The following is an 8,165-nucleotide window of genomic DNA, read 5'->3' on the forward strand; positions in this document are numbered from 1 at the left end:
GGTGGAAGCTCTTCTGTCTTAGGACATGTAATACTTCACTCCAAGCTCTTCTGGATTGGATGGTTTGTGCTGAGAAATCTGCCATGATTGTGATGGGCTTTCCTTTATAGGTAATCTGTTTCTTTTCTTGAGCAGTTTTTAATATTCTGTTCTTTTGCTGGAGATCTGGGAACTTGACTATTATATGTCTGGGTGTAATTTTATTTTGGTTGTGGTTGTTTGAAGTTCTAAATGCCTCATTTACCTGTATATCAGGTTCTGTTTCCATGCTTATTACTGCAAATAATCTTTTAATGTCAGTTGTGTTGCTTCCTGCTGTTTCATTGACTCCTATAAGTCATACAGTATTCCTCTTTGCCTCATCTTGCAGCTGTTGAATTGATTTTTCTTGGATCCTTGTTGATTTTACAAGATCCTTTCTTTCAAGGTAGCTAGCTGCCATGCTTTCTTCAAAGTCTAAGATTCTATCTTAGCTTCATTCAAACTGTTTTTGTAGCTATCAATGGCAGCTTTGTTTTCCTGGAAGTCTCTTAGAATCTGGTTCATCCGTTCTAAGTCCTTTCTTTATTTTTCATTGAATGCTTCTGACCCTTGCCTTTGTTCTTCTATTTTCTTATATGTTTTTCTTCAGACTTTTGAGCAGTTCCTTCATTATTATTGTCATTTCACTTTTTGCCTGAGAGATTATTTCTGATCTCATGTCTTCTATGGCCTTATGGAGCTGTTTCTTTTCTTCCATTGCAATCATTTCAGCTGTTTCAGGCATGTGTTTACCAAGTTCTCCTATGTTGATGTCTTCTGGACTTTTTCTGAGTGGGATGGAGTTCTAGGATGTGTTTTAGTCCTCCATTTTGTCATGTTTGCTACCGGATGCAGAAAGCTCAGTTTCCCTCTTCAGTAGCTGCACATCAGAGACCACTAGTGTCCCTAGTTTTCCTGTTGGTCAGGTTTGCCCCTGAGTGACATCTGAGAAGTGCTACTTAGTCTCAGGTTTTCTGCCACTTTTTGATTTGTATCTGGTTATCCCCATTCTCAGACATGGACATTTGTGTCAGCTGATGGCCGACCATCTGATCCAGCATTTCAGTTCAGGGCACATGCAATTCAGGGCATGTGCATGGCCCAGACCTCAGTTGCACTGGTGTGACAATCCTGGTCCAGTGGACCTATGTCCCCAGGCAGTTCAGGGTACAGGCAAAATCCAGACACAATCTGCAAGGTTGACAGTTTGTCTACCACCTGATTGTGTGTCTCCAGTCAGTTCAGGACACATACAGGAACCAGATGCAGGCCGGATGGGTAGCAGTCACAGATTGCCTGTGCCTTTGACCTGCTAGGGGGTTGGGGCAAAAGTAAAGCACGGACTCGAACCTTGGGACCAGCAGCTCCCAGAGCACTCGCTCACTTGGTGCAGGAGGTGTGGAGGGACGGGCTACACACCTCACCCCCAGCCAGAGAAGTCTCTGGGGCTTCTGAGTGAGGACCTCCTCTCTGCCGTGGGTGCAGGGAGGGGAGAGATTCAGTCTGTAATGGTGGCTGCATCCTGGGTCGCCTGCTCTGCCCTCAGAAAGTAGATGGGAAATACCTTGCTCTCTTCTTGAGTTTCAGCTGGGAACTGTGGCAGTGTGAGCAAAGCACAGACTCAAACCACAGGACCTGCAGCTCCTAGAGCACTCTCTCACTCTGCACAGGGTGTGGGGGCGCTGGAAGAGGCTACACACCCCACCCCCAACCAGAGAAGTCCCTGGGGCTTCTGAGTGAGGATCTCCTCTCTGTGGTGGTTGCAGGGGGTGCAGAGACTCAGTCTGTAATGGTGGCTGCATCCTGAGTCACCTGCTCTGCCCTCAGGAAGTAGATGGGAAGTACCTGGCTCTCTCCGTGAGTTTCAGCTGGGAACTGTGGTGGTGTGAGCAAAGAACAGACTCGATCCATGGGACCAGCAGCTCCTGGAGCACTCACTCACTTGACGCAAGGCACGCAGACTCCTCTTAAGAATCTTATATCTCTATAAGTGAACACCAAATCCTTTTTCTGTAAGCTCAAATGAACATCACCTACCTGGAAGAGGTGAAATTGTCTCCTTCTGCTGTGGCTCATGGCTTAATTCTTATGTATGAAAGTACCTAAATTCACTCATAGAAGTGAATGAATATCATAGTTCCTACACTTTCAATTTCTTGAAAAGCAGGAATATATTGAACAAATGGACCTTGCTATAATAGACATAGACATTTAATATTTAAGAGGCCATCTTTCCAGAAAAATCATTCAAATGGAAGAATTGGGGGAAGGGAAATCTATTTGGCTAGGATTTGCAAAGTGCTTTGTAAATTCTTAATAGAATACAGAATTTTCAAAATATAGTTATAGTGTATCATTCTGTCCTCCACCATGGAAGTTCCACTATGTTCTTTGTTGTAGCAAGGACCTCTTTACTTCCCTTTGAAGTGGATTCAATTGCTTATATGCTCTTTAATTAAATAGCTGTTAGGTTATGAAGTGGGAAGGAGATAAAGTTGAAATATTTTGTTAGTGCATCATGAAGATTAAAGGAGTAGATTATCTCAGATGAAGTTTCCATCAGCACCACTTTGGCTAATAAATAAGAAAATGAGTGAGCAGGAGGGCTTCTGGTCTTACCAACTTTTATAGGGTCCCCACAGATGGGAATGAGGAAACTTGCTATTTCTTTGTTTATTCTTTCCCCCTTCTTGTCTGACTTGAAGTCTTTTATAATGATTTAAATCCACCTTCAACTGTACCCAATTTAAAAATGACTATTTAGACAACTCAGCCTATTCTATCAGTGAGGTTTTACTGATATTATTTCTTTTATCATTCATCCTGATACTCTTACTCTGCTCAATTATTTTCCCTGAGACTATGTAACCTGAAAATTTCTTCACTAACATGAGAAGTTACCCTGAAGTTGCTGATCTCTCCCTAGTCTATTAGAGATGTTTGTGCCTGATAATTATTAGGATGCAAGAGGAAAATTTATGTTTCATATTTTATTTACTAACAATCTGAAGATAAGTTAAAGATTTCCTAATAAATGTCAATAGCATGTTTTTTTCATTTTATTTTCTGTTCATTCACAAAAGGTAATACAGACACGAAGAAAGAGCATCAAGATAGTCCAAAAAAGTGTCAGGATATTCCCATATATCACTCATTAATAATTCTTCCTGGTCCTGCTTCAAGCCAAAGGCAGTGAAAGAGATGAGGAAAGGGAAGGAAGATATGATGCTCTGTACTTGAGATCTAGCTAGCATCAGACAAGCTTCTCCATTCTGATGGACATTCACCTCCCAATAATACAGTAACAATAAAGTCTTCCTATGTAGGAGTTTTCTTGAGAGGAAATAGACCAATTGGGAAATATAGTTTCCACATCAAAGAAGGGCACATCTTAAACACATTTAACAATTAGGAAATCACTGCAAAGCACTCCCTAAAAAACAAAACATTGAAAAACAATTACAAAAGCTCACAGTTTCTCTATTCTCCTTTGGACATATATCTAAAAAGAAGGGAGAAAAGCATTTCTGAGAAGCCAAATCAAGAGAAAAGAGAAGCTAGGATGTTGACATATTTCTTCCTTGTCTACTCTGCTTGAGTGCTTTAATGATGTTAGCTTGTAGAATCCTCCCACCCCTTGCACCATATGCAGAATATTTTTCCACTGTATAGTGGAGGGAATTAAGGTGCAAGAACCTCAGCAGCAAAGAACAAACTCAGAGATAAGGTTGACTGATTGCAAAGTTCTACTTCTCCTGATGTGATAGCCAAGAGCCTAAGCACATTGAAGTCAGCATTCGGTGTCATGAGAAGGTGAAAAGTAAAGGGCTCTGGAATTCACTCTTCACAGCTTCTCTGGCAATACTGTAATCTTGCTTCCCTCTTAGACCTTTCTCCACCTTCAATAATGAACCTAAGTTTTCAGCAGTCTCCGGGAAAACAGTGGAGATGAGTAAGAGCACACACAGTGGGAAGAGTGTCTACCTGCTCTGCAGCAGAGTGCTGTGAGGAGAGAAGAAAAAACAACTGTTTCCTATACCAAGGAGACAATACGATGCTTACACATGTGGATCCGATTTATGTCACTGGTGTATTGAAATGAACAGTTAATGCTCACAATTTTTTATGTTCTGATCCACTTTGCATGCTTGTGTCTGGTGGTCTGAGCAACTGATTTGAAGGTAACAATATGCAATGGAATTACAATGGTGAACTCCTACCATCTTGTCCAGTGAAATGCTCTAATATCTCTAATGTTTTATTGGAGAATTATTTTCTTAATCTCTTTAATGGTTTGAGCAATCTTTTAATCTTACATCTGATAATCTGAGCAACGTGGTTGAGGATAGTGGTATGCAACATAACAACCACTGTTGACTTGTATTAATTTGTCTTGAGACCCTGTATCACTTTGAATGTTTTTGCTTTGCTTTGTTTATGTTTGTGATACTGGTACGCTGCTACTGTTCTATTTTTTTGTTTGTTTGTTTCTCATGTACTGCTCTCCTTAAAACAAAAAAATTTTAAAAATTAAAAAAAAAGAAAGAAAAAGCAACTGTGTCCTTTGGAAGAGAAACATTGCTTACAAATGGCCCCATTTAATGGCACACCATGTTAGAGAAGCAGGCAGTCCGGGAGGTTAGGCAGCTCTGGCACCGGCTACTTATGAGATATCACATATCTTGAAATGGGGGTGACTATATTCTGACTGTGCAATTGCTCTTATTGAGCTATTGTTTATTTGTTTGTTTATTCATTTCAAAAACTTCTTTTATACTAAAACATTTTTTGGAAACCTAAAACAGTTTTTGCTTTGTTAAGTTTAGGTTCTATTTTTTTTTTATTTTAAAAATAAAAGGAGGAAAACATTAATGGACAGACAACCTTTTACAAAATAGCAAAAGAACAGTACAGACAGTACAGAGTTACAAACAAAGTGGTAGGAAATTAACAGTGCTTCTTGTATTACATATCGATATATTCAAGGTGGTTTCTCATGAAAACAGATAGAGACATGCAATATTAATCAATCAAGGACTTATTGACAGTTTGGATTCTATTTCTTGACATTAATCATATTAGAAGGTGAAGAAAAGATCAAACATTTATTAAAAAATTATGACATTGGTATCATATGTTAACATAAATAGCACATATTTCTTAAAAACAATAGCTGTATATCCCAAACATACATATGAGATAAATGGTATTGTTTTACAACTTTATAATTCTCTTTCATACTTAGCTTAATAGAAACTGGCTAGATTCCCTTATCTGCTTCTGTATTTTGTTTCTGGTGATATTTGGTGTCTTGTTTGAAATGTATAGAAACCTCCTAATTTCACACAGATTTGAAGCTGGGAAAGAAAGGACTTCTCAGAGAGCCCACAAAGATTTGGAACCAGAATCTGAGAAAAGCAGCTCTAAAGATTCTAGAGAATGCACATGTAGAAAGGTTTTATGTGTCAAGACACATAAAATAGGTGCTTACTAAACTGTACAAGAAAATCTTATCTTCGAGTTTCAGAGTACCGACACATTTATGCCTAAGAAATGTGCTCTCAGAACATACAGTTTATATACCACAGTGACAGTAGTAATTGCAACCAAGGGAATGAATGGAAGTACAAATTCTTGTTGAGCATTCATTTATACAAAGAAAGCTTTGAATGCCCTTGACCTCACTTAAGTCAGAATTCTGACAACAGCTTGGTATTTTAACAACTGTAGGGTAACTAATTAAAAAATATCAAAGACCTAAAATGCTCAATGTGAAAGCACAGAATATAAACGAGATTCATGAATATGCTTTGATTCCAGGGATCCTAGGTAACTAAATATTATCCTTTGGAATCTTCTAATCCTCACAAAAATAATTTAACATCATAGGGCTGGAAACCCAAATATCTGAGGTCACTTTAGAATTAGCAAGCAAATGGAAAGGTGAGTCCTTCTGGAAAAGTCCTTTGGATGCTGCATAAACTTCTGTTAATATTAGCTTTTTTATTTTTTAACGGTTAGTAATTCAAAACAAATGAGTGTTTAATAATGACTGTATGCATTTGCAGCTGCTTAATAACATTGTCTGGTTTTAAATTAGGGCTTCAATTTCCTTTTCTAACAATAGTTTATTGGGATATAATTCACACACCATAAAGTTTACCTGCTTAAAATAAATACTTCACTGGTTTTAGAAAATTCAAAGCTGTGAATTGAACATAATCTAATTTTTGCAACAGTTGACTTTTCAAAACAGCCAAGGCTCAGTTTTGGGATGCATAGTCAAAGGTCTTGATTTTAGGGTACACACATTTTTGTGTTCACCTTATGAGTGATAAGAAATCACAGCAGCAAGGGTTTCATTTTACCCAGGAGTAAACTTTCCAATGATTTATATTAAGATTCTATTGCAGCTAAAATGATGGATGATATCAAGCTTAATATATTGATGAAATTTTATTTGGAACTTAAGAGCTGTGAAGCTTATTTTTAATAAGATGGTAATTGAGTTAAAATTAAGTTAATTAAAAATTCTTCTTTGAGGCAAGCATATTTAAAAATGATGAACAGAGAAGCAGAACTTCATTAGGTTAAAGAAAAGCTTAATTTACTTTTCCTCACTATTTTATATGTCATGGCTTTTCAAATAGGGCAAGTCTTGTTTTGTTTTGCCTGTATATTTACATCTAGTCCTGTTTGCATTAAGTATGTCTATAATTTATCTGTTCAGAGTTTGGAGAATTATTTTGAAATGGCTGTTAAATGGACTTTACAAGCCATCTGGAGATAATCAGAATGTGGGTAAATATGAGATCACAGTAATATATACAATGAAGTTTTACTAAGTGGTGGACCTTTACTTAAATTGTGGTGGAATATTCCCCTACTTTACACAAGTATGGTGACTGCAGAGTGCTTGTAAAAAAATGCTCACAGAAAGGGTCTTTCATTGCATTGTTTTACTTAGAGCAGCTACTGCTCACCCCTCCTCTTCTGCCATTACTGCTCTGAAAGTGACCCCTGACCAATAGTCCATCTCCACCATTGACGTGGCTCTCTCCTGAGACGCTTATACCACCATTTCGCCTATGAACTACTTTGGGAAGTCATCTTTCCCTCTTGAGTTCAATTCATCTTGGGCAATATTTCCTAGGCTTAGGAAGCCATTCTTTTATCCAGAGTCATTTCCTCCCAGGATCTCATTCAGACCAGATTGACTATGGGACCCACAAACTCCACAGTTGTGTTCAGTTGGCCAAATTATATCTTCCTTAGTATGAGTTTACCCGGAACATCACAATTCCATCTGCCTTTGAGCCACTGCTGTACCTTCTCTGAGCTTTCCAGTCCTACCTGGATGCTACATCCTATATCCCAGCCTGCTGTCCCCCCTCAACCTACACCTACTGGTCACAGACAGTGCTGTGGGTGCTCAAGGGGAAAAACCTCTCACTTGTGTTTTTAAGGGAGCTACATGGCCTGTATGCAACATACCCAAATTCAGTCCAACCTGGGCAACTTCCACAGAAGCTAGAAGAGTTTAAGTAACATGCACCAAGACCAGCTGATTATAACCAAGATGATTTGGTGGAATGTCAGTTGGAGAGACAGACATCTGTATATCCTTTTCCTGTTCTACCACTTTTAATATTGGATGGCATTTGACATAATCCCTGAGTTGGCAATTGAGTTATCTACTTGCACCAGGGAGATCTGGCTCTGCAGAGGCACTTGGATTTGTGCCATCTCATTAAATATGTTTGAGGAACCTAAAAGTATTTTACTATGGTCTGTGTTGTGGGATATGGGATACTGCCAATTTGATAATTGAATCGGGAAATTGATGTTTATTTTAACAAAATCAAACCCCTTTTCAACAAGCATATTTTTTCCCATTATGGGACAAGCATTACATTCTGAGACAAATTTCAGAAGTGTACACCACCCTACTCCTTCCTGATGTGGGCCTCCAGTTGATGTCCCAGCTTCCCACATGTCCCTAACACTGTCATTGTCCATGTGAAGGGTAAATCTGCTACTGAGGTGTCACACCCAAGTTCCATCTCCTGGTTGTGCTCAACCTGAGGTCTGCACTCTCTGATTATCTGGCCCTTGTGATCAGAACCAGCAGAAGCAATAATAGC

The 8,165-nt window shown here is 38.7% G+C and overlaps 1 long non-coding RNA gene across 1 annotated transcript in view; it reads left to right on the forward strand.

The window, feature by feature from the left end:
* Window positions 1–7,662, forward strand: part of LOC106148075 — a 13,990-nt gene extending 6,328 nt beyond the window's left edge. Inside the window, exon 3 of the long non-coding RNA XR_001233202.1 lies at window positions 7,488–7,662. This is a non-coding gene — a long non-coding RNA (uncharacterized LOC106148075). The remainder of the gene's footprint in view (window positions 1–7,487) is intronic.
* Window positions 7,663–8,165: the final 503 nt, after the last annotated feature.

Source organism: Chinchilla lanigera, unplaced genomic scaffold, assembly GCF_000276665.1.
Source record: "Chinchilla lanigera isolate Chin_1 unplaced genomic scaffold, ChiLan1.0 scaffold00014, whole genome shotgun sequence".
In the NCBI taxonomy this organism is placed as follows: Eukaryota; Metazoa; Chordata; class Mammalia; order Rodentia; family Chinchillidae; genus Chinchilla; species Chinchilla lanigera.